Here is a 24011-nt window from a genome sequence, read left to right on the forward strand (position 1 = left end):
AGCCTACCATGAGCCACTCCTCACACCTTTGTTTCTCATTACAAATTGGACTTGTCCTCCAGGGACAGGGCCAGGTTTGGTTCCACAGTTCTCAAGAGTCTGTTCCATTGAGCCACCCAGGATAGAGGTGCTAGGGACGTGGTCCCATCCAACAAGAATGAAGGCGAGTTTGACAACTTAACATTTAGAAGTTATGTACCTACCATAACGTTCCATGTTAGTTGTCTTCTCGCCTTCTTCTTCAGGCCCTCCCTCCTTCCCCCTAGCCTGGACAGACCTTGAAGTTGTACTCTTTTCTGGGTTTAGTTCACTCTTTCCATGAGCTCCCAGTAGGAAGTGTCACTACTGTTACCGGGTTTTGACCTGGTTTCTTCTACATTTAGTTTGTCTTCTTCCTTGTGAAGAAGTTTTTATGGCAGGGTTTTTTCTTGTAGCTACCAAACGAGATCTGAGGTAGTCACGCCTTGCATCATGGGATATAGGGTTGCCTCGAGCTGGTAAAATTAGCTCTCGAGCTTAGCAAGTGCCGAGTCGGAGCCGAGGATCGGCTCCGAACCCATCCAGCAAGAAAGAAGGCGAGAGAAAACAACTAACATGGAACGTTATGGTAGGTACATAACTTCTAATTAAAGCCGCGGTAGCATTGTTGCCTCACAGCAAGAGGTTCTCTTTTTCGATTTATGGGTGCAGCGCCTTCTGTGTGGAGTCTGCATGTCCTCCCCGCGGTCGATTGGCTTCCGAAAGACATGCGTGAATGGGTATGCCTTCACTGAAGGTTGGGTGTCGGGCTGGCAACTCGGCACCATAAAAAAAAATCTACTACCAATCATTAGCGGATCGGAGTTCCGATGTGGCGACCTCTAAAATTACCCAAAGCCGAAAAGACAAATAACAACCTAGATATACATGGCTTGTTGACTTTAAAATGAGTATTCTGAGTAGGAGGTCAACTGTTTGAATATATCATTTTTACTGAGCTGTGTGAAATAACATAAGATGTAAGGACAGGAAAGTTAAATCAAGCAATTTGTCAGGAACAGTCCTTCCTACGTGGTCTGTTTGTTATTTGTTTGCATTTCTTTCTATGTATGCTTTAGATCACAAATGAAACTGACTGATTAGTCATTTAACCTTTTGTATATGACTGTGTATCCAACCCAAGGAGATGACCTATTTTATATCGTCTTGCTTTTATATTCAAAGTTGTTATGCAAGTTTTTCGTAAACACAGCAGGTGTGCTTTACATAGGGTCCAACCCTGCCTGAGAAATCTGACAACAGTAGCTGCTAGAAGAGACAGACATCAAGTTTAGCATGTCTGCACAAACTCCGCTTCTGTTTTTTGTTTTTTTTTTTTGGGGGGGGGGGCTTAGCATGTTAGTTTTTTTGAAGGTGAGTGTCCACACACATCCGGCTTCCCCATGGATTTGTCATCCTGCCTTTGTTGGGTGTCATTCATAGCTGTCCTTAAGTTGTTAGCTGCTTTTAGTTCTTCTAGTGTTACTCCTATTAGTATCTATCTCTGCAGTAACTGTTGACTGGATATAATAGGATATTTGGATGGTCCAGCGGTAGCATTGTTACCTCACAGCAAGAGATTCTCCAGTTCAGTTCTTGGCTGGAGTGCCTTCTGTGAGGAGTTTGTATGTCCTCCCTGCGTTCGTGTGGGTTTCCTCCTGGTGCTCCGGTTTCCATAATTTGGATCTCACAGTTAGTGAAATTTGAGACTACACAAGCCAATTTTGTTTTAGACAGCAAACGGAGCATATGATATTTGGTATAAATGGCATTTACTTTGTTTACTTGTTGTAGTAGTTTAACATGTTATGTTAGCCTTTTACTAGTGAGATTTGCCTATCTAGTGTTCAAAGTGTTTCAGTTTTCTTCATCCAGCACCTACTAAATACTTGTAAATGACCCACAAATGTAATTTTTTACATTCCTGTCATATAACTCCATATAATTTATCTGGAATTTATCGAGAAATATTTTAAGGGTATACTAACTTAGTCTTTCACCGGGGTGTCTTTGAAGCAAAAGTTAAACGTCCAATTTCTTCAGCATATTTGCTGCATATAACCTCACACTTACTGCAAAGGCCACCTAGGACACCATTCTCATTTATCTTGTAGGGACACTTTTCAGACATTTGTTTAATTTTATAGTAAAGAAAAGTGATATTTCTTTATTATAAAAATAAATAATGGAAAAGTACCCCTAACAGGTAAGAGAGAACACTGCCCTTGAAAGGAAGTTCGACAGCTTTGTTCATTCAATTGATTGGACACCTGCTCATTCCACTCATGATCTATCTAGACAGAAAATGTATTTGGTAGATCATGGGCAGGACCAAACAACAGTCAAGAACTTAAAAGCAGAGCATCTGATGTGAGAGAAAGTTCTGCAGCGGCATTTTTTTGGTGTGAATGTTGTTGGTGTTGTAGTTATGGGTAGACAGCCCAATGTTTTGAATGGCTACAGGCTGGTTAGTCCTTAGCTGTGTTTGATTTTGCTGAACATGCCCAATTTTGCTTGCCGTGTCCCTGGCATCAGCATACCTCTCAGCTGTCTGGATTTTTGCCTCTTACTTTTGGTCTTCACATAAAATCTGTGGTTTTCTGACTTCATAATCCTTCAGAATATGCATCCTGATGCAAACAACTTTCTATGTTTATAAAAACAATATTTAAAATCTGTCCCTGATTTAGGTCCTTTGTCCTTCTATTATTTTTGAGTTTGTCAGTTTGTCTTTATTTTATGTGCTCAGAGGTTGAGATATTTCCTTCACACCTCTCTCTCTTTCTGCATATATAGACATACATGACATAAAAAGTAATTACAAGAGAAACCAACTGCTAAGTTAAACAGTTCTTTAACTACTTTTATGCAAGCAATGTTTTAATATGTTGTCTTAGGAGCTGTTTTTGGTAGCATACACTTTGAAAGATGCATGCTTCTCTGGAGCCCATGGCATCCTGAAACTCTTAATGTTTAGTTTATTGCCTATGACTGATCCTTTAGAAAGGCATGTATTCTTTTATCTACTACGTCTAATTTTTGTGTCTGTGTGTGTAGTGTGTACAGATTTTTGCATCGTATTTTTGGTCCATTTTTTTATAAAATTGTGTTTTTTCTGGCAAATTAGTGGCAAATCATTAAAGACTAAAGTTAGAAAATAGATGTTAGTTTCAGATTTCAGATCCTTCAGAAAATTCATACTAATGCAAGATCTACTATTTTATTAACTTTCTAAGTCTGTAAGAGAGAGATTTAAAAATTATCCTTATTTTTGGGGCCTTTGTCCCACTTTTATTTATGGCTTTGTCCAGATTTCTTGCTCTGAGTTTGAGTATGACAAATGTGTCAGGGCCATCACCATCAGCCAGAGACATTTCAAATTGTGACATACTTGTAGCCCACTCCCCCACGTAGTGACTTTGGATGTGTCCAAACAAGGCAAGAAGCAGTTATGCAGTCCAAGTGTGCAGATAGGGTATCCCCCCCCCCCGTCCAAGGTAGACACAAGTACAGTGGCTTTTCAGCTGTCCTTGATTTTGCAGAATGTTTTGGTTTTCTGTCATATTTTTATGCTGTTGATTTATGCTTCTTATTCAAAAAATGCATGTTGTTGCAGTGCCTTTTGCTCTGTGTTTAAGTAGCATTGCTTTAATGACCATCAGGTAAGCTTGTCTGAGATTGTAAGATGCATGTAAGCTTTAATAAGCATACTGTTACAGAATTATAAACATTGAAATCCTTTTTGTTGTTGCCATGCAGAGAATATTTACATAACTAGATAACTTATAAGCCTTAGGTATTGAAATGCAAATAACAATATTTGTAATAAAGGACAGGATTACAGTATTTTCATAAGTTCATTACATTTGTTGGAGACTTGCAGTCATCTTTACAGGCTTTACCCGTCAACTAAAGAGAATGCCAGTCTGTCATTTGTGGTCCATAACCAGTGCAGTAATCCTTTAAGCAATTTATCATGAGCTTGTTTGTTGTTTGCTGTTCATTTTTTACTTTGATCATGTTTTCCCGTGAAACAAGTAGATAGTTGTCAGGCAGCAGGTCGTTTTTGGATAAGAAACATTTTTACAAGTGGGGGTAATCAGCATGATGTTCATCGTGTTACCCTGCTGCAGTCATCACACTTGGGTTATCCTGCCGTCAGGCGGTCCCGCAGTCGGCCCGAATTCCAAAGTCTACATTTTTACAAGTGGGGGTAATCAGCATGTTACTTGGTACTTTTATAAAGCTGAATATAAATTATAATTAGAACTCTAGTGCAAGGAGAAGTGGTTTGAATTGAGTGCTGCTTGTTTTTTATACTTGATTTTGACTGGCATTCCAGTAATGTATTTAAAAAGTTATTTATTTTTTCATGCCTTACAACCTTTTTGTTTCCATGTAGATATTAAGTATGCTGTCATGTAGCCAATGCATTGAATTTTTTTTTCTTTTCCACTTAATTTTGTCTTGATTGGACTCTCATAATGATGGTTTGACACCCAGGGCAGCGTATTTAATTAAAGTCCCAGTTTTTAAGCATAACTCCACCCCCTTCTAGTTGGCTGCATCCCTTCTTGTTGACCCCACCATTCAGCTGTCTCCTGCAGCCCCCCCTTTGATTTGAAGTCACCAGCCACCACTGTTGTTTGTGTGTGTGTGTGTGTGTGTGTGTGTGTGTGTGTGTGTGTGTGTGTGTGTGTGTGTGTGTGTGTGTTAAATTACACATCTTCCTGAGCATCATTCTCCATCTGTTGTTCCCACAAATTCCTTTTATCTGGTATAATTTCCTCCATCCCTTTTGTAAAGATCCCAGTTCTAATAAATCTAGCTTCTTTATAGTGTTTAGTACTTGCTTGTCTTTTCCTTTTTTAGTTGAATGTTTCTTACCTTCTCCAAAGTTGTTCTTTGTTGGCATCCAGGCAGTATAATTACAAACCAGTAATTGAATTTTACACAGACCGATAACATTTTCCTGGCTTTAACACTTTCTCAATTTTCACCCTGGGAGTGTTGTAGTCCACTTCCTGTTGAGTATGCAGCTATCTTGGATGTCCCTATTAGTTAATGATGTTGATACACAGTCAGCTGGATTATCTTTCTACAGTAGGACTGGTCCTAACCCTCCTAACTTGAATCAACCTGTAGTTTTATAGCTAGTCTTCTATCACAGTACCTCAGTTGTATTGCAACAGCTTTTTTAGTGGCAGTGTTTTTCCTAACAAGGGTGAAATTAATTTTATCAGCCATTGTCTAAGGGATGCATTAGAAAAGCTGTGTAAGCAAGTTTCTGCATATTCACAGATCTGTAAAATGTGTAATCATTTAGTATCCAGCTCTATGTCGTTTATTTCTTTCTGTAGGTGTATTTTAATGAAGTATCACCTTTTCGATGCTTGGCTTCTTGAACTACATCCCTTCACTCTCAATTTGTCAAGCAGCTTCTGCAGCCAATTTATGTTCTTGCCGTTAAATTACCAAGAGTAGAATGCCATCAGTAATCTTAATGACTCTTTTTCTATCTTCTCAGTCACACCTGGTACAGTGTGCAACACCTCCAGTGCTGTTGACATCCCAAAAGGTAGATTTTAAAATGTGTCTTCCTGAAGGGGTAAGGAACCTTTAATCTACCAAGGTTTGCATTTACTGAGAAGAATCTGGCATTGGTGATATCAACCACATTGGTTTGCAAAGGATAGTATTCCCAGCTGATTAATTTACTAAGATCTTGTACATCAGTTCTGTTGCTGACATTATCCTGTGTACCCACACACACAATATTATTGACCAACTCTCTTGTATTTTTTTTCTTTTTCCTTCTTGATTTTTGATCCTAGTGATATGCTTTAATGCTTGCTCAGTTTTAGCATTAAGCACTGCAGTCTTCTGTAATGCTTTAAAGCTGTGCAGTCGATGCTTCTCTCAGTCATTACTCATATGTATCTTTTCCAGTGTTAAATCCTATTTTTTCAGTAGTCTAGCTGTTAAAACGTGATTTTAGAATTTAACATACAGAAAATTCCTTTTACAGGTATTTGGTTCATAATTGCTTTGTTGTTCTAGCCTCACCAGTATGTCAGTTTTGTCTGACCGTTGGGAATCTATTAGTTGTAAAGCAGTGTATGGTGTTAGTGACCTTCTGTGAACATTGTATTCAAGTTTTAATCAAAGTGTACTTTACTTGTAATTGGTCCATATTCTTAGACAGTACTGTTTAAAGATAATTGCATTCCTAGCTTGCACTGCATGTGATACAATTCGACTGCGATATGCATTGAGGCTTATCACGTATTTGTTAGTGCTGGTCATTTTTTATCGGTATATTTCAGGGGTGTGCATAGCAACCATACAAGTAGATTGATCTATTAGTTTTTCTGTCTGAGGCTCGCTCTTGCCTGTTTGATTGCTCCAGGCTGAGATGTTAGTGTATTCACTGTTGCAGTAATCAATTGTGAGTTGTCTCTGCTGGGTAGTCTTCGGCCGGCCCGAATACCAGAGTAAAGATTTTCCCTCCTGTGCCAGCTGTCTTGGAACATAAACTGATATCCGGTCGTCAGGGATATAAAGGAGACAGCCAACGTCATTACATCAGTCTTTCTTGCCATGGAGCCCAAAGCAGAAGCAATTTCGTGAGTGCGTTGGTAGGTTGTTGCCAGAATGAGGGAGAAACCATCCAAAGCTAAGTACCCTGTTGGGGAACCTTTTCCTGCCTTTATCAGATGTCAGAGAAAGTCAATAACTCTCTCAGTTGTGGAAAACGGGTCCCACACCAAGACTTTCATTCCCACTGCATCACCTGCGTAGGCCCAGACCACGATGTCCCTGGGATGACTGCTCTGTGCCCTGTTTAATGCTAGAAGTAGTAGCTAGACATTTTGGCATTTGTCTCATGGTGCTGTGGTGTCAATCTGTCAGGCTGTAGATTTATCTAGGAAAAAGAAAGATAAAGAAAAGGATAGGCTGCAGAAATGTAGGTCCATGGACGACTTCAATCCAAAACCTCCCAGCCTACCCCTAACTTCATTTGTTGAACTCGGTGAGGTGCCTTCGCAGCCCCCGATGCCAGCCGAGGAACCATTGCAGACCTCTACAGAGACCCATTTGGAGTCCGGTAAGCAACTGTATATAGCCTCGTTGACTTTACAGAGTGGTTACTGATCACTTTTTGTGATGACTTGTTTAAAGAAGGATTATTTTTGTGATATACTGCCTTCAGCTTTTTTCTATCTACTCAATTAATCTTTTGTATAACCCTCTCAAGTCTTACTGTCCACTTTTTCTCTATCACTGTCTTCCTAACACTACTGTTCTCTCACTCCTCCTAATAACCCTTTACCCTTTCATTTTCCAATTTCTCCTTCCATTAATTCTCCTTGTTGGCTCTTTCTCTCTCTATATATCATCAAACAGTTCATTCTCTTTCTCCCTTCTCACTCAGTGCTCTTCATCACTGTCTTCTATGACTGTCACTGATATCCTAAAGATTTCACTTTCATAGTTGGTCACCCTGAACTAACTCCCTTTTTTCTTCTTTCTCCTAGGATATATACCTGACTCTGTGAACGGAGCTGAACTTCCCTATAGCCAGTTTGAAGTTAAAAAAAAAAAAAAAAAAAGCTCCCACCCTAACCAGTTTACTGCTCAATATATCTCTATTATTATAAATGTATATTTAACTGTTTTATTCATTTCCTACAAGTAAACTTTTCTGTGAATGGCCAGTAGCACACCATTGAACCACATCTCCCTCTACACTCCTGGCCAGGTTTAATCTCATATACAGTCTTTTAGTCATTTCTGTCTCCTTTTTCATATACTTACATCTCCAGTGATTGACTGTTTTTCTTTCTGCTTGTTCCTGTGATCTGGTCTGGCCCACTCCATTTGCCTTCACTATGCTCATGCTCTCTGTTTCCCTATCCATTCCCCAAATTCCACCCGCCCCCACTTCTCCTAAACTTGTACCATTAAACCACACCCATAATTATTAACTCACCTTTCACCTTATTCTTGCATATCCTCCTCTTCTCCCCTTCATCCAGCTACCTAACCCCTCCCTCTCTGCTTCTCCTAACTGCTCTTTCTTAATTTACCTAATCAGTTTTATCTGCATAACTACTCTTTCCCAAACCTAACTGTATTCTTATACCATATCAAACTCTTCACTTTTACTTAACTATCTCTACCCCCTTTTTATAATGTCTTTATCTCTAATCTATGCTTCACTCTTACTCCATAATGGCCTATTTTTCTATTTTCTTACACAACAAACTGTATTCAGTGTTACAACTTAAACATTCAGTAGTCACAGCCATTCCTCTAACACACACAAACTGCTACTCCAGTATATCTTCCGGTCTCTGTCCATTGCACCCCCTATTCTTTCCCAAATAAAACTTCTACCGTAACTATACCCACTCCCATCTTGTATATGCACATCAACAAACCTAGAAAACAATTAGAGCCCAGTCCACGCACATAAATTCTCTACAGTTCCTCTCAGTGGGGATATTCAACCCAATCCAGGCCCCACCTCACCTGTCTTCCCAACTCAACCTACCTCCTTCAAAACTCCTAAAGCTCATCACTCTCAATTTCCAAAGCATTCATAATAAAATTGCTGACTTTCATGCCCAGACCTCCCTCTACCAACCTGATGTTTATTGCTGCCACAGAAACTTAGCTCAAACCAACTACAAAAGACTCCAAATTCCTCCCCCCAGGTTTCAGTGCCATTAAACTTGATAAACACTACAAAAAAGAAGGATTTGCCCGCCTCTACCCTAGTTCATATTATATAACCCCCTTCTCCAACTTCATCCCAAAATTCGCTACTGCAGAAATTTTAATCTCCTTTCTAAAAATAACTCCAAGAAAATATGCATGATAGTTATTTACACTCTCCCAGGCAATAATATACCTATACTTGTGGACATCTGGCCTGGATCTGTAATACTGTCAAAAACAAAACCATTATTTTATGAGACGTAAATATAAACTGAGCCAACATCTACTCAAAACATCATAAACTGAGCCAACATCTGCTCAAAACATCTCTTCTCTAATATAAATCGCTTTCATTTTACCTAACTAGTTACATCACCCACTAGATTTAACTAATCCCATGCTAAAGGCTCCGTCCTGGATTGGTTACTGGTCACTGACCCTAACAAAATCCCAGCAGGCACTATACCAAATACTCTAAGCAATCCTCTACCTGCTTTCATCCTTAGAACTTCCCCATCCATCCAGAAAGAGCATCAAAACCCAGATTAAAGGTCATGCTGCTAAACGCTAGGTGTCTAAACATGAAACTGCACTCATTGCAAGCATTCTTAACTCTGGAATATCCTGACATTTTTGCAGTCACACAAACCTGGTTCAAAGCTCCGGACAGTGCCCCAGCCGTATCAGGTTACTCATCCTGTCATACATTCAGACCCAGAACGTGGGCACCAAAGCAAAAGGATGTGGAGTTTCAATATATATTAGACACACACACCTACAGGCTGGTCAAAGTGTCATGCACAGTAGACAGTCCAGGCATAATTAAAAGACCCCTATTCAAATCATAGATGGTTACAGGCCCTCAACTTTGACTCAAAATATCCACTCCACCTATCTGGACCTCTTCAAATCTATCAAGATTCAACCCTTTACCCTGATCTTGGGTGACTTTAACTGTCCAACCATAAATTGGAAGAGCTACTCATGCCAAAACACAAATGCCCAGATTTCGTCAATGCAAATGCCTTGGACCATTTAATTGACACCCCCGCAAAAGTTGGTGGTATCTTGGACATAGTATTAACCAACATGAGTAACCACTGCAGCATTCCTACAGTGTCATCCTCCCTGGTAAGATCTGACCACAAAGCAGTCACTTTCGAAGTCACCGTTTCCCCTGCCCCCCCCCCCCCTTGCTACCATCAAACAAAAAAATTCCTCAAAACTGATTTAGTCTCCCCTGAGGGAATGTATAAAGAGCTTCACAGCCTCCTCCCCCTCTGTAAGAACTGGCACAAATGTCCAAACCTACACTACGAGCATTATATAGCTGCATGGAATCAGGAATACCTGACAGGACAAAATCATCCTCCTCCATGGAAGAGTGAACCTGGCTTGTGGACATCTCCAATAAATAAACTTTATAAGAAAAGTAAAAAAATTGCTGCCCAGGACCAAGAAGGAGCAGGTGCCTAGTTGGAATCAATCTCTCCTTAGCCTAAAGAAGCAAATAAGGGCACTAGTGAAATCCTCCAAAGCAAACAAGTCCAAAGTGGCCACATCTACTAAAAACAATCATAAGGCCTTCTTCACATAGGTCTGCCATCTCAACGGAAGCACTCAGATCTGCTCGGAAGTGGCTGTCAAAGGCACAGCATACACAAATGCCGTAGTTATAGCCAACCTACTAGCAGACCGTTTCAGCAAAAACTTCACCCCTCTGTCCCCCCATCAGTAAATCAGGACATCCCTAGCACCTGCCTCTTTCCCCTTCTCTCTAGGCAGCAAGTCATTACTCCTCTCTCAAAGGTAAAAAGTACAGCCTCCATGGGATCTGATAACATCTCAGGCTGCATCCTACATGAACTCAGGTAGGGTGACACCATTAGGCACCCTATTCAATAAATGCCTGAGTTCCTGCTTCGTCCCAGCTAAGTGCAGAACAGCAACTGTTATCCTTTTGTGCAAAGGTGGTGCATTCACAGATCCAGGTAATTATAGACCCATTAGCCATTAGCCTAAGTAGCCTGATCTGTAAGGCCATGGAACAGATTATCATGGACCTCATTAACAAGAACATTGGCAACCACCAAGCACTTGATCCCACACAGTTTGGGTTTGTCAAGGGGCGGTCATACCAGTTAAATTTGGTAGACTTCTTTGAGACTGATACTGAAGCCATGGACAAGGGGAAGACCGTGCATACCAGCTACCTTGAACTGGCCAAAGCCTTTAATACTATTCCCCACTCAGGTATAATAAACTCTCTCGACTAGGCATCAGTCCATATGTTAGGAGATGGGTAGCAAACTGGCTTACTGATAGAACCCACCTAGTCAAAATTGGTGAAACCACCTTAAACAGTTAACCCCATAACAAGCTGTGTACTACAGGGATCAGTCTTGGGGCCTCTCTTGTTTGAGATATACTTTTCTGAGGTGCAGGCCAAAACCCGTGGGCTATGGCTGACCAAGTTTGCAGATGACTGCAAGCTGGGTGCTGTCATTTATTCCCCTAGTAATGTGGGCATCCTCCAAGAGGGTCTCACCCAAATAAATGACTGATGCCAGAAACATGGCCTCAAACTGAATGCCAAAAAATGCATCATCGTCATCCCTGTTGGGGACAGTGATGTCCCCAAAAATTTACATTAATAACAAGGTCCTAAGTATGCAATCAGTAGTGAAGGACTTGGGCACCCAGGTTGATAGCAAACTGATTTTTGACCACCATATTTCCTCCATTGTACAGAAAGCTTTCTTCATGGCCCCCCCTTCAGAAGGTTATCTCATCCAGGGACAAGGAGGTCCTACCATCCCTGTATTCATCCTGTATAAGACCCATTATAGAGTACGTTGCCTCTTTTGGCATGTACCTTACAAAGCACATGCAGCATCTGGAGAGAACAGAGATTTCTCACCAGGAAAATCCAGGATATCAAACATGTACCCTACGTAGGCTAAAAGCCCTGCCCCTCTTCTCAGTCTCATACAGACTTCTCAGAGGTGACTTCTGTGTGGCATGCAAAGCAATCTCGGACCCCACCTTGATGGGACTGCTGCAGGTGTGCAAGTCAAGCTCCACTCGAGTAGCCCACACGCACGGCCTCAACCTGATCTGTGACATTAATAGGAATTGTTGATGGGACAGATTTATGTCCCAGAGACTCCCCCTTTTGTGGAATAGCCTCACTCTCCACGTCAAGCAGAGTAACCTCATTAACCCTTTTTAGAGCAACCCGGTAACTGGATGGGGAACAGAAAATATACCCCTGGGATTCCACCTGTATCACTGCTGGACAGGGATATTGGGTGCAGACTTGTCGGAACATGGGCTAATTCATCGACCTACTAAAACAAATTGGAATATTCTAAAGAATATTCCCCAAGAAAACAGCCGTTTGGGACAATGTGATATAAACGAACTTGAACAAGAGGGGTATATAAATATTTGGGAACTGCTGAAGGGTTAAAAATAAAACATGAACAAATGCGAATAAAACTTAGTAAGGAATATTTTAGAAGACATGCATTAATCCTGAAAACAGAAAATAAAATTCAAGCTGTAAACCAATTTGCTCTTCCTGTAGTAACTTACAGTTTTGGAGTGATTGGCCTCAAAAGGTGTTGGATAGGTTAGACAGGAAAGCAAGGATGCTTCATGTTCATCAAATGATGCATAATCTTGTTATGCACTGACTTTTATAAATTCCCCGTTCCAAAGGAGGTACAGGCCTACATGAAATTGATTTACATGTGTAGAGCTGCTGTTGTGGGATTGCATACATATCTGCTGACCTCACAAGACCCAGATATAGTCAAAAATTTGAAACATGAGGAAAGTAAATCAGAGATTACTTCCCTTCTTAGTCTAGCAGAAGCATATCTGCTTCAAGTGGTAATGGAAATCAAACCAGAAGTAGATAAAAATCAAGCAGCAACTGAATGTGCCAAAAAACAAAAGAATAGAAGGTGAAGGATCAGATGAGAAAGCAGGAAATGTGGAAAATGTGTAAATGCAGTTGCAAGTAAAGAAAACTCCTGGAAGAACCTCATGTTGATCAGGATAGAACACAGGAATGGTTAAGGAGAGGTGAATTTAAACCAAAAGATGAAAGGTTAATATTGGTGGTCCAGGATAGTGGGATGCGTGCACATTAGTTTACAAAGTCCATTGAACATGTGGGAGAAATGGACAAATGTAAGTTTTGTAAAACAGAATTGGAAACAGTCGCACACCTTGTTGCTGGCTGTGATATACTAATGTCAGAAAGACTATACTGAAAGGCATAATAATGTGGCAAGACTGTTGCACTGGGGATTGTGCAAATGTTATATTGAAGTAGCTGAAGCTGAAAAACATTGGAAACATGAGCCACGAAGCATCACAGAAAATTATGAAGTCTGCATCACATGAGATTACCCATTACCAAGTGTTCAGAAGATAGATGCGAGAAAATCAGATACAGTGGTCCATGAAAAGAAGATGAAAGTAGTATTGGTCATTGAAATCACTACACCCAGTGACTACAATGTCTAGCTTAGAGACAGACGCAAAGTCATAAAATATCAGGATTTGCAGGCAGAAATGAGAGCAGTATGGAAAAAAAAGATATCCAGACAGTTCAAATAGCAGTAGGAGCAACAGGTCTTATAAAAAAAGAATCTACAGTCATATTTAGATATGTTACCAATACATGTAACTCCATACAAATCGCAGGAGGAGTCATTACTGGGCACATTGCAGGTGCTGCGAAGAGCACTTCTGGCTGACATGAAAGATTAAAACAATACTAATTTCATGATCTTTAATTAAACTTTGACTTGGGAATGGGGTCCATTCCCTTCATGGTATTAGAAATCCAAAAGATTTGGAGAAATTAAATATATATATATATATATATATATATATATATATATATATATATATATTTACTATTCATGAAGTATCAGAAAGTTCATAGGTTTATACTAGGCTATCTGCCCTAAGGCATTTATAAGCCTAGCCCAAAGTTTTGTGGCTTACACCACCCCTTATATGAAAAAATACTGTACCCATTAGTTTGTTGTGCCTCTGTCCAGCAGTGACACAGAGATGATTCCCGGGGTAAACCTACAATCTCCCATCCACAGGTCAAGATTTCTCTTGAACAGAGCCAGCAAGGTGCTCTGCCTCACATGGACCGGGATTTTATTCCACAGCATAGGGAGTCTGAGTGATAAATCTATCCCTCCAGCATGTCCTATTTATATCCGTGCTAAGGTTTAAGTCGCTTGCTCTAGTGGTTTTGGTGGATTTGGATTTTTTGAGGTGGAGCATGTCCATTAATTCCGGGTTGGACATGGCCTTATACGTCAGGCACATGTCACCTCTGAGCAGACGGTATGCGACTGAATAGAGCTGGAGTTTCTTCAGTCTGGCAGCATAGGACAGATTTTGGAGTCCCTTTATCCTTTTGGTGAGGAACTTTTGGGGTCTCTCCAATTGCTGCAGATGTCAGGTGAGATGCATCCCGAATGGGGCATTGTACTTGATCATTGGTCTGATAAGTGAAGAGTACAGGGGAACAATGACCTCACTAGATCTGGATGTGAGTCCCTTCATGATCATAGGTTAGTACTAAGCTAACTGCCCTTGCGAGTCATTTTAAGCTTAGTCAATTATCCTTTGTGAGACTCAAACCCTGCAACTTGTGTTTCTAAGGCAAGCACCTTAACCATTAGGCCACCCTCCCAAAAAAGAGAACATGCAGACACCACACAGAAGGCACCCCAGCCAAGAATCAAACCAGAGAACCTGTAGCTGTTAGGCAACAATGCTACCAGTGCACCACTACACTACGATAATAATGTGGCAAGACTGTAGTCTAAGAAGTATTCTAAGAAGTATTCTAAGAACTAAGCCAGTACGAGAATGAAGAGTTTGTCAGTAGGGATGAATGCAACTAGGGGGTACAGAAAATAGGCAAGAGGGGGATGGAATTTACTGGAGAAAGCTGGCAAATGAACAAAGACATCGGGAGCAAATTACTCTAGCAGGAAAGATAACAGTGGGATGAGGACATTGACATATTTGGGTTGCAGGCTAGTTGTTTCCTTCCCTACCAGGGCTTGATCTCTGAGTATAGGCAAAGAGAATAGGATAGGAGAATTTAAGTGAAAGACCTGCCGTGGTAGAGGTTTTAGTTGAATGTAAAACAGAAGTTGCTGTTAAAAATGGATTATTAGTAAGGCATGTAAAATATTGCTTGATAATTATAAGAATCAGAGGAGGTTAGAAAAGATTGAAAAGAGAGACTGGAAATGCAATTTACAGGAAAACAATGGGAAGACATATGTATGGCTCCCAAGTATGCAGAAGTCCAGAAAGTTTAGGATCTTTGCTTGGATGTGTTTGCATAGGTATTTTTATATCCCAAGCAGACTTCAAAGAATTTTTTCCTCGGGTAGCTAGCAAATGTTGGAGGTGTGATGGAGAAGAAAAAAGCAACAGCGAACATATTTTTTTTTATTCACCACAGAGTACCCTATCAGAAATATTAGGTTAGCAAATGGTTGTAAGTAGGAAAATTATTCTTTTGAGCTAGGATACAGAATCTGAATTGCCTAAACATAGTAAGGCCTTAAGTTTAATTTTGTTGGCTGCCAAAAAAGCAGTTACTAGAAAATGCACATCGAAGTCTGCACCAATTCTTTTTGAGATATTGAATATTATAAAAGAGAGATCAGTACTTGAAGTTAGGTCTTCAGAAATGGGAAGGAGCAAATTGCATAGATGTAAATGGAAACTGTGGGAAGAATGCATGCGTAATAATCTGGAGGAGGAATGAGGTTTAAGGGAAGGTAGGAATTCAGTAATTTTTTTGTAATGTTGAACTGATGATAGTAGCAAAGAAAATGTGTGGTGTATATTGTATTTAAATGGATTGTAGGGTTGCTAGCTTAAGCCATAATTGCAACAGTGACTCATTGTTTTCATGCATTAAACATTTTTAACATTTATCATTCACTTCAGCATTACATAAGTTGCTCAATTTTTGCCATCCCTTACCTCACTCCTTCTCCTGAACATTGTTCAGCATTTATTATTCCCACAAATTCCATTTATTTCTAATTAATTTTCTCCTTCCCATTTCTAAGGATCCCACCTCTAGTTCTTTTATGTTCTTTACACTATTTAGTATACTTCAGTTACAATTGGTTTAGATTTTCATTTTTTAGCATTAAACTTAGCCCTTGTTATGTCTAGGCAGTTCAGACCTTGTGTCATACGTAGCTCAGAAAATAATTTCCTTAGTTGCAACCATTTGCTCCTTCAACATTTCTGATAAGGTATTCATTCTGTAGTGATCTGCCTACTCACTGCACTACCAAAAAACTTATTCCCTATTACCCTATGTCTTTTCCATCATACCTACAGCATTTACTGTATACCTGCGGAAAAAATCGTTGTCTGCTTGTGCTTTAAAAATACTCATGGAAATAGTTTAAAGCAAAAATCATAAACCGTTGCGACTTGATTTATTGGGCCATGCAGGTGTTCTCCCATTGTTCCTGTGTAAATTGCCTTTCTAGTCTGTCTTCACAATTTTAATAGTTATCTTACAATATTTTATAGGGTCCCTGTTAGATTGACTAAAAGGCTAAAGATCGAATGGCCTAGTGAGCGAAAATGACATTCTTCGAAATGAGTATTGTGGGGGGCTGCACCCCCCCCAAATTATATATACCAACTCCGCAATCGCACTACAGTAAGGAAAGGGCAAGTTTTCCAATCTTGACTGTACCGCTATCTCACAATACCGATTCTGAAGAACAGCATTTTCGATTTCTAAACTGTTCGATCTTTAGCCTTTTTGTCGATCTAATAGGGACCCTATTTTATATACTCTTCAAATTACACCATTTTTAACAGCAGTTTCTGTTCTCAGAAATTCTACCTTAGCTGATCTTTCATGCACAACCTTATCTCTTTCTCTTTGTTTGTAGACTAATATCAGTCCCTAGTTGTGAGGCAGTCTCTTGCCTGCAGTCCAGACTTCTTAGCCTCATCCCACCCTATTCTCTTTTTCTCTTTAGTTATTTTCTCCCAGTATATTGTTTGCTTTAATTCTCTCTATTGAATTCCAGACACCTCTTGACTATTTTCTATACTTCTACTTGGTTGTCTTTCTTGGCAAAATCTATTTTCTGCATTCCAATGCTGGCTTAGTTCTTAAAAAACTTAACACTACTTTATGGATATAGTTTTCTGTATGTTGTCTCCTTAATGACCTGCATCCAAAATCCTTCTCTCTCCTTATTTCTCTCACTACTTACTCCCCTTTCTGCATCATCATCATTTCCCTTTCCACTTAGATTTCTCCATTTGCTTGTGTTGTGTGTTTAAGACTTAATTTCCTATCAGGTAATCCTAAACACTCTTGTTCTGGCTTTTCTAACTTCTCCAAATCCTTTGGGTTTGTAATACCATGATGGGAATGGATCCCATTCCCAAGTCAAAGTATGATTAAATTTCATGAAATTAGTATTGTTTCAATCTTTGATGTCAGCCAAATTTGCTCTTTGCAGCACCTGCAATGTGCCCAGTAATGACTCTTCCTGTAATTCATACGGGTTTACATGGATTGGTAACATTTTTATAAGACCCGTTGCTCCTACTACTATTGGAACTGTCAGGTTATCTTTCTTCCACATTGCTCTCATTTCTGCCTGCAGATCCTGGTATTTTATGACTTTGTGTCACTCTGTACGCAAGATACTATAGTCACTGGGTATGGCTATTTCAATAATCAATGCTACTTTTGTCTTATTTTCTTGGACCACTATATCCAGTTTTGTAGCATCTGTTTTTTGAACTGTTGGTAATGGGTGATCCCATGTGATATAAACATCATTTTCTATGATTCTTTGTGACTCGTTTTCAGCATTTTTCAGCCACTTCGATACCATAATGTTGGCACAATCTACAGTGCAACAGTCTTGCCTTTCAGTATACAGTCCTTCTGCCATTAGTGTGTCGCAACCAGCAACAAGGTGTGTGACTGTTTCCAATTCGGTTTTACAAAACCTACATTTGTCTGTTTCTCCCACATATTCAGTGGACTTTGTAAACTGGCTTGTACGTACCCCACTGTCTTGGATTGCCAAAATTACCTTTTAATTTCTTGGTTTGAATTTGCCTGTCATTAACCATTCCTGCTTGATCAACATAAGGCTCTTCCAGAAGTTTTCTATACTTGCAACTATATTTGTGTTTTCAACATTTCTTGCCATCTCATCTGGTCTTTCACCTTGTATTCTTTTGTTTTTTGGCACATTCAGTTGCTGCTTGGTTTTTGTCTGCTTCTGGTTTTTTTGATTTCCATTCCTGCTTGACATTGATATGCTTCTGCTAAATTAAGCAAAGAAGTCATCTTAGATTTATTCTCCTCATGTTTTAAAACTTTCACTACATTTGGATCTTGTGAGGTCAGTAGATATGTGTGGAGTCCCACTGTTGCAGATCTATACATATAATCAGTTTCAAGGATGCCCATCCCTTCTTCGGAACGGGGAATATATAATCTTGGTATACACTGATTTTTATAAATCATTTGGTGAGCATGAAGCATCCTTCTTGTTTTAATATCTAATCTATCCAACACTTTGAGGCCAGTCAATCATTCCAAAACTATACGTTCGGACAGGAAGAGCAAACTGATTTATAGCTTGGATCTTGTTCCTAGATGTCAGTGCTGTTCTCAGGATTAATTTGTCTTCTAAAGTATTCCTTACTGAGTTTTATCCGCATTTGTTCATGTTTTATTGCTGATCCTTCATCACTTCCCAAGTATTTATACACTCCCTCTTGCTCGAGTTCTTCTATCCCATTCTTGTTCCAGACTGATGTTTTCCTGGTGCTGCAGTTTTCCTACTTTAAAGGTTGCTTTTCCACATTTATCAAGACCAAATGACATTCTAATATCATCTAAAAATGTTTTGACGACCTGCAGCTGTGCTTTCAGTTTCTCATCTGATGAGCTGTACAGTTTTAAATCATCGACAAAGAGAAGATGAAAGTCATTAGACTTGGCTTAGGCTGTTAAGTAAACAGCTTAGTGGATTAATGGCAAGGCAGAATAGCAACAGTGACAGAGAGTCACCCTTGAATATCCCCCTTTGAATTTTTATCACTGGGATAATCTGTCCTTTATCATAGCTCAATTGCAACGTGGTCTGCCATTGTTTCATGGTTACTGTAATGTAGTCAGTTACTGTAGGGTGTATCTTATGCATTTTTAAGCACACTTTTATCCAGGAATGTGGGATACTGCCAAATGCTTTTTTGTAGTCAATCCATGCCATACTTGGATTATTTCCCTTTTCACAGTTCTCCACTATAACTTTAACAACAAATGATCATTTGTTCCATATGACTTTCTTTTATTGCCCTTTTGTTCTAATGCAATAATTGAGTTTTCTTCTAAATGACTATAAACTCTGTCGGCATCAGTTCCTGTGTATAGTTTATTTGTCGTCGGAAGGCAAGTTATTGGTCTGTAATTTTTAGGGTAGCTTGCAGGTTCACACTTAAGTAGAGCATTGTTTTGCCTGTTAGCTACTGGTGTCTGTTTGAGGTGTGCATATAAATAGTTCTTACTGTTGGCCAAGTCCTCATGTAAAGATGTTAATACTTTTAGCCATGAGTTGGGTACTGCATCTGGGCCTGGGGTTTTCCATGTAGAGGCTTTTCTTAAGTTTGTTTCAATCTCTCTGGCTGTTATTACATCCCATTTCATATCCTGTACCTTTAAACTTGTTATTCTTTTACTTCTATCCGTTTAGCATCTTTGAGTTCCACAGGATCTTCTTAGATACTTCTCCAAAATGTATCTACTTCCTCTTTTTTGGCAGTCTTTCAATTGCTTTTACCTTATTTCCCAATTCTCTATAAAACTTTTTTGGATCATCAATAACATTGCTTATTTTTTTTACTTTTCCCTTATATTTATCTGTGTATCTTATATGTTTTTCTGCCCCTCCTGAAATTTAGTTTATTTGCGATAGTGCATGATAGATCCTGATCTGTTCTAATACTGTGCATTGCTTTAATCACATCTATCTTTCTTAGTATTTTTGTTGATCTGTTCCCTCTTCTATAATTTTCTAACAGTGACACTTCTTGTCTTAATTGCTTTATAGTTTTCTCTATTCGATACTTTGGTATTGGATTTCTCCCCTTCCTTTCCCTCACTACCCTGTGATCTTGTGATAGAACTTCATCAGTTATTAATTTAGTAGCACAGTAGTATATCCTGTTTACTTCTATTATATCACATGGATCTCTATGGACAGTCGTAATTACTGCATTCATTTGTTTTATCAGACTTCTTACTTTTTGGGTTTTATTGTCCTTCTGCAGTCTTTCTCTCATTGATTTTAATATATATGTCCATGTCCATTAAATCAAGCAACTCTTCGCTTATTTTCTTCCAAACTGAGGGCACATCCCTTATTTTTTGTTTCCTGCGGGCATTCTATAGAAAGTTCTGTAGCAACTTCCTGTGGCACATTCTCTTCAATTTCATCCTGTGCATCTGTTGCTTTGTCATAGGGGAACTCACTGGCATATCACTCATCAACATTGACTGCATCAGAGTTTCCTGTTCCTTTCCTTGCTGTCTAGCTTCAAGTGAATGTTTATACTGGTTTCCTGTGGAAGGCTCCAAAATATATTGATATGGCACCTGACCAATTGCTTCCTGTATCACTGGTTTCCCCTTAATTTGGATATCTATTGCTCTATCCTGTTGTGCTTTCTGCATTAGATTTTCTACAATGAATCCTTCTCTTTGCAGCTGCTCCATAACCTCAGTTTCTATTTCTTTGACTTCTCCATTACTAATCACTTTTTCTGCTGGTTAGTTTTGCTTTCTCCTTTGCATAAATATTACACCATATTGAATCTGTTTTCCTTTCCCATGTCCATATTTCTCTGTCTCCTGATCTTCTTGCGTTTCCTTATTGTGGGGACTCACTCCATCATGCTGTGATGTAGTTTGTGTTAGACCTTCTCCATTAAATCCTGCACTTCGCAGGCACTCCACAAATTCTATTTCTTTTTCTGCTTTACTAATCTCCTTTTCCACATTACATCTTTGTGATATTTTTTTTATTGTGAAATTTTACATATCTGGATTCCTTTGCCTGTATTTCTCTTCGAATATTTTTGAGACTGGCTTCTCTATATTAGTTAACTTGGTTTTCTCGTTTGCATAAATATCGCACCATATCAAATTTCTTTCTTTCCCATGTTTATATTTCTTTTTTATATTTTTCAAATATCTCTAGGTTTTCTTGTTTAATTTTTCGCACTTCCTCAGATGCTTCTTTTTCCAATCAGATCAAAGTTTCGTTATCTATATACCGTTTTTCAAAAATCTGTTGTATTAATTAACGCAAATTTGTATTTGAAGCTTCTGACAGTTTTTCCTGCGGAAGTATTTTTCTTTCTTCTAATTTCTCTCGTAATCGTTTTGTATATCTTGTGTCTGGAAATTCTGGGCTTTTTACATAATAGTAACAACACATCATTTCTTTCTTATCCTCAGTTAGTCCACTATATCGTCTTTATGGCTCTTCTTTGGCCAATCAATTCTTGTGATTTTTTGTGTAGTGCTACTTCCTTCTACAATGGGGGGGGTATCCTCCCATTGTTCTGTGAGGAGAATCAGCTTATGTCACTTAACTCTTGTCCCCCCCCACCCACAGATTCCTTAAATTCTTTATTATACGCAACTGACTTTTGTATAAAACTAGAGAGACTAAAAAATATTTTCAATTCTTGTATCTTACTAGCCACAACTATAGTCAGGAGCTTCCATTTTCTTAGTTTTTGTATAATATTTTGTGTAGTGTGTTCCTACATATTGTTAGGGTTGACATATTGGACCAAGAATTGTTAAAATAAGTGAAAACTAAAGCTGATGGGTGAGTGGAGTACAGATCAAGTGGAATTCAGATAGTGAAAAGTGGAATGATTTTGCAGTATAATTTAATTTTTTAAGCATTTCAGTCATAATATGAGAAGAAACCCCAATTTATTGCACTGGAGGGTTTGCTTGTACAGGTCTTTCTCAGACTTTCATTTAGCCTACCTTTGAGGTGTCCCCACATGAGAAATGTCAGTTACTGTACATCAAGACTTGTGCAGAGTTGAAAAAATAATCTTCCATGTCCCAAACACCATAGCAATAGAAAATAATTTTGTCTTGACACTATATCACATGGTGGCTTTTTTTTCTACTATCCTCTCAGATTTTTATGAGAATGTTCTTTAAATGTTTTGTCACTCTTACATGATTTTCCTTTTTGCACCGCTATATGTGGTGCATAAAATACCAATTAGGATCTTCATGCTAATGACAAACTTTTTTCACTCCATGTCAAAAGGGAGAAAACACTTTACAAAATGTTTTCCCATGCTGATTCTGCTGAGGAGTTACACTGATCTTTAACATCAGTGACTTCGGCTGCGTGAAAATGTGGGATGGGTTCATAGACTTTAATGGACACATGCTGCGTCTGTTCAGACATCTGCCCATTAAAGTGTATGGACCCATACCTAACATGAAGCCATGCAGTGAAAAAGCAAAATTTTTTTGAGCAGTGGTTTCAGTAAAAAGTTTCAGAAACTTTTTATTGAAAAACAACCCAAATAAACATGGGTCTACTACAGGAGAATGCACCTAATATGCAGTACTTCACTGTGATAAGCACTTTAAGCATTCAAGGTATCATATGGATGTAGTGAACACATGTAAAGAAAACAAGAGCAAGGTCTCCACATCAGGCAGACATTTTCTCCAGCTGAAGACTTCACCTTGGACACATGACTTGCTTCCAAGTCTGCAGTTCTTAAATCAACAGTAGTCTCCTAACTAGTATGTGCCAGGAGTATCACTCTGTATTGCCTGTTCTGCAAATATTTTAATTCTCTCTATCGTGTATAATGTTCTGCTAATTGTCTTCTGTATTTCCAGCAAGTGAACCACTGCTTGGAAGCCTCCCCCCATGTTAAATCTGCCATGCATATCTCATGAATGCATTCAGTGGATTTTAGGTGTCAACATGAACCTTGCAGCTTCTTCCAGCTCGATATTAATTTCTAATAATTTCTTTTTCGTCGGCTGTAGTGCCTTTTAATTAATATTTTTGAATGGGATTTTTATGCTTGGCTTTGATATTTGAATATGTATGAGGAATACAGTACTTGTTTATTTTTTTAAAGACTTGGGAGATGTCCATAGAAATTATGGGCTTTTTCATTTTTTTTGGTCTTATTAGGCCATCTTACTTTAGTGGGTGTTAATGTTATTCTGTTTGTATTTGAAACCTTAAACAGCTTATTTGGCTGTGTTCTGGATTGCTTAATCTGATAGCTAATATGCTGATCTACTCGTGTTATATGTTAGTGTAGGAGCAGAAGATTTTAAAGCCTCCATTATGTCATATTTGCAATGTTAAGCTTTAACTGTATTCCACATGATGATTTCCTTATGTTGGTTCCATGATTATCTGTTTCATGTTTTCAGCATGCAGCATGACTGATTTTTATAGTAAATTGTAACATTTTATTTGTTTGTTTGCAGAAGGGCACAGTAAGTGTATTTTAGTTAGGATTTTTGCCCCCATGTCTGACAGTTGTCAGCCCTTTCCCAATCAGTAGACTCCTTTCTCCATCACCAGGGTGAGACTCGCCCAACAAAGATAATTTTGGCAGCCATCAGGGATGGTTTACTTTTTCTTTACTTGTAGTATTCCTTGGCATATGTACAGCAAAGCACTGAGGGAGATCATGCAGTGTGCTAACCATAGAGGCTGTCCTGTCACTAGCACAATCTGAGTTCCCTCCATGCAACCCTGCCCGTACCTTTGAAGCATGGACAATGTTTTCCCCTGGACTGCACCAAGAAAATTGCACCAACTTTGTGTGCCTCGAAATGTGTGCAACCCTCTCTCAACCCGCTGGTGAGTGGGTCATGTCCCTTCACTTCACCACTCCTTTTTAATTTCTTACAGTTCTGGGATGACTGAAAGAACCCTTTAACCTGTAAGAACTCCAGCCCTTGGCACCATGGAGCCAGACGTATGTAGTCAGTCTTTTAAATGTCAGTCTTTAACAATGTAGCAGGGTTGCATGTCTGTCCTTCCCTTGGATAGCTCTTTCTGCAGGTTTATGGCTGAAAGTATATAGACTGCTGTATTGTACCGCTGTTTAATCCCAGC

The 24011-nt window shown here is 39.1% G+C and overlaps 1 protein-coding gene across 1 annotated transcript in view; it reads left to right on the plus strand.

The window, feature by feature from the left end:
• JAK2 (Janus kinase 2) overlaps nucleotides 1–24011 on the plus strand; it is a 2444284-nt gene that overhangs the window by 238634 nt on the left and 2181639 nt on the right. The gene's annotated exons all lie outside the window — the stretch shown is intronic.

Source organism: Protopterus annectens, chromosome 2.part0 (genome assembly GCF_019279795.1).
Source record: "Protopterus annectens isolate FY-2018-M chromosome 2.part0, PAN1.0, whole genome shotgun sequence".
NCBI lineage: Eukaryota > Metazoa > Chordata > Ceratodontiformes > Protopteridae > Protopterus > Protopterus annectens.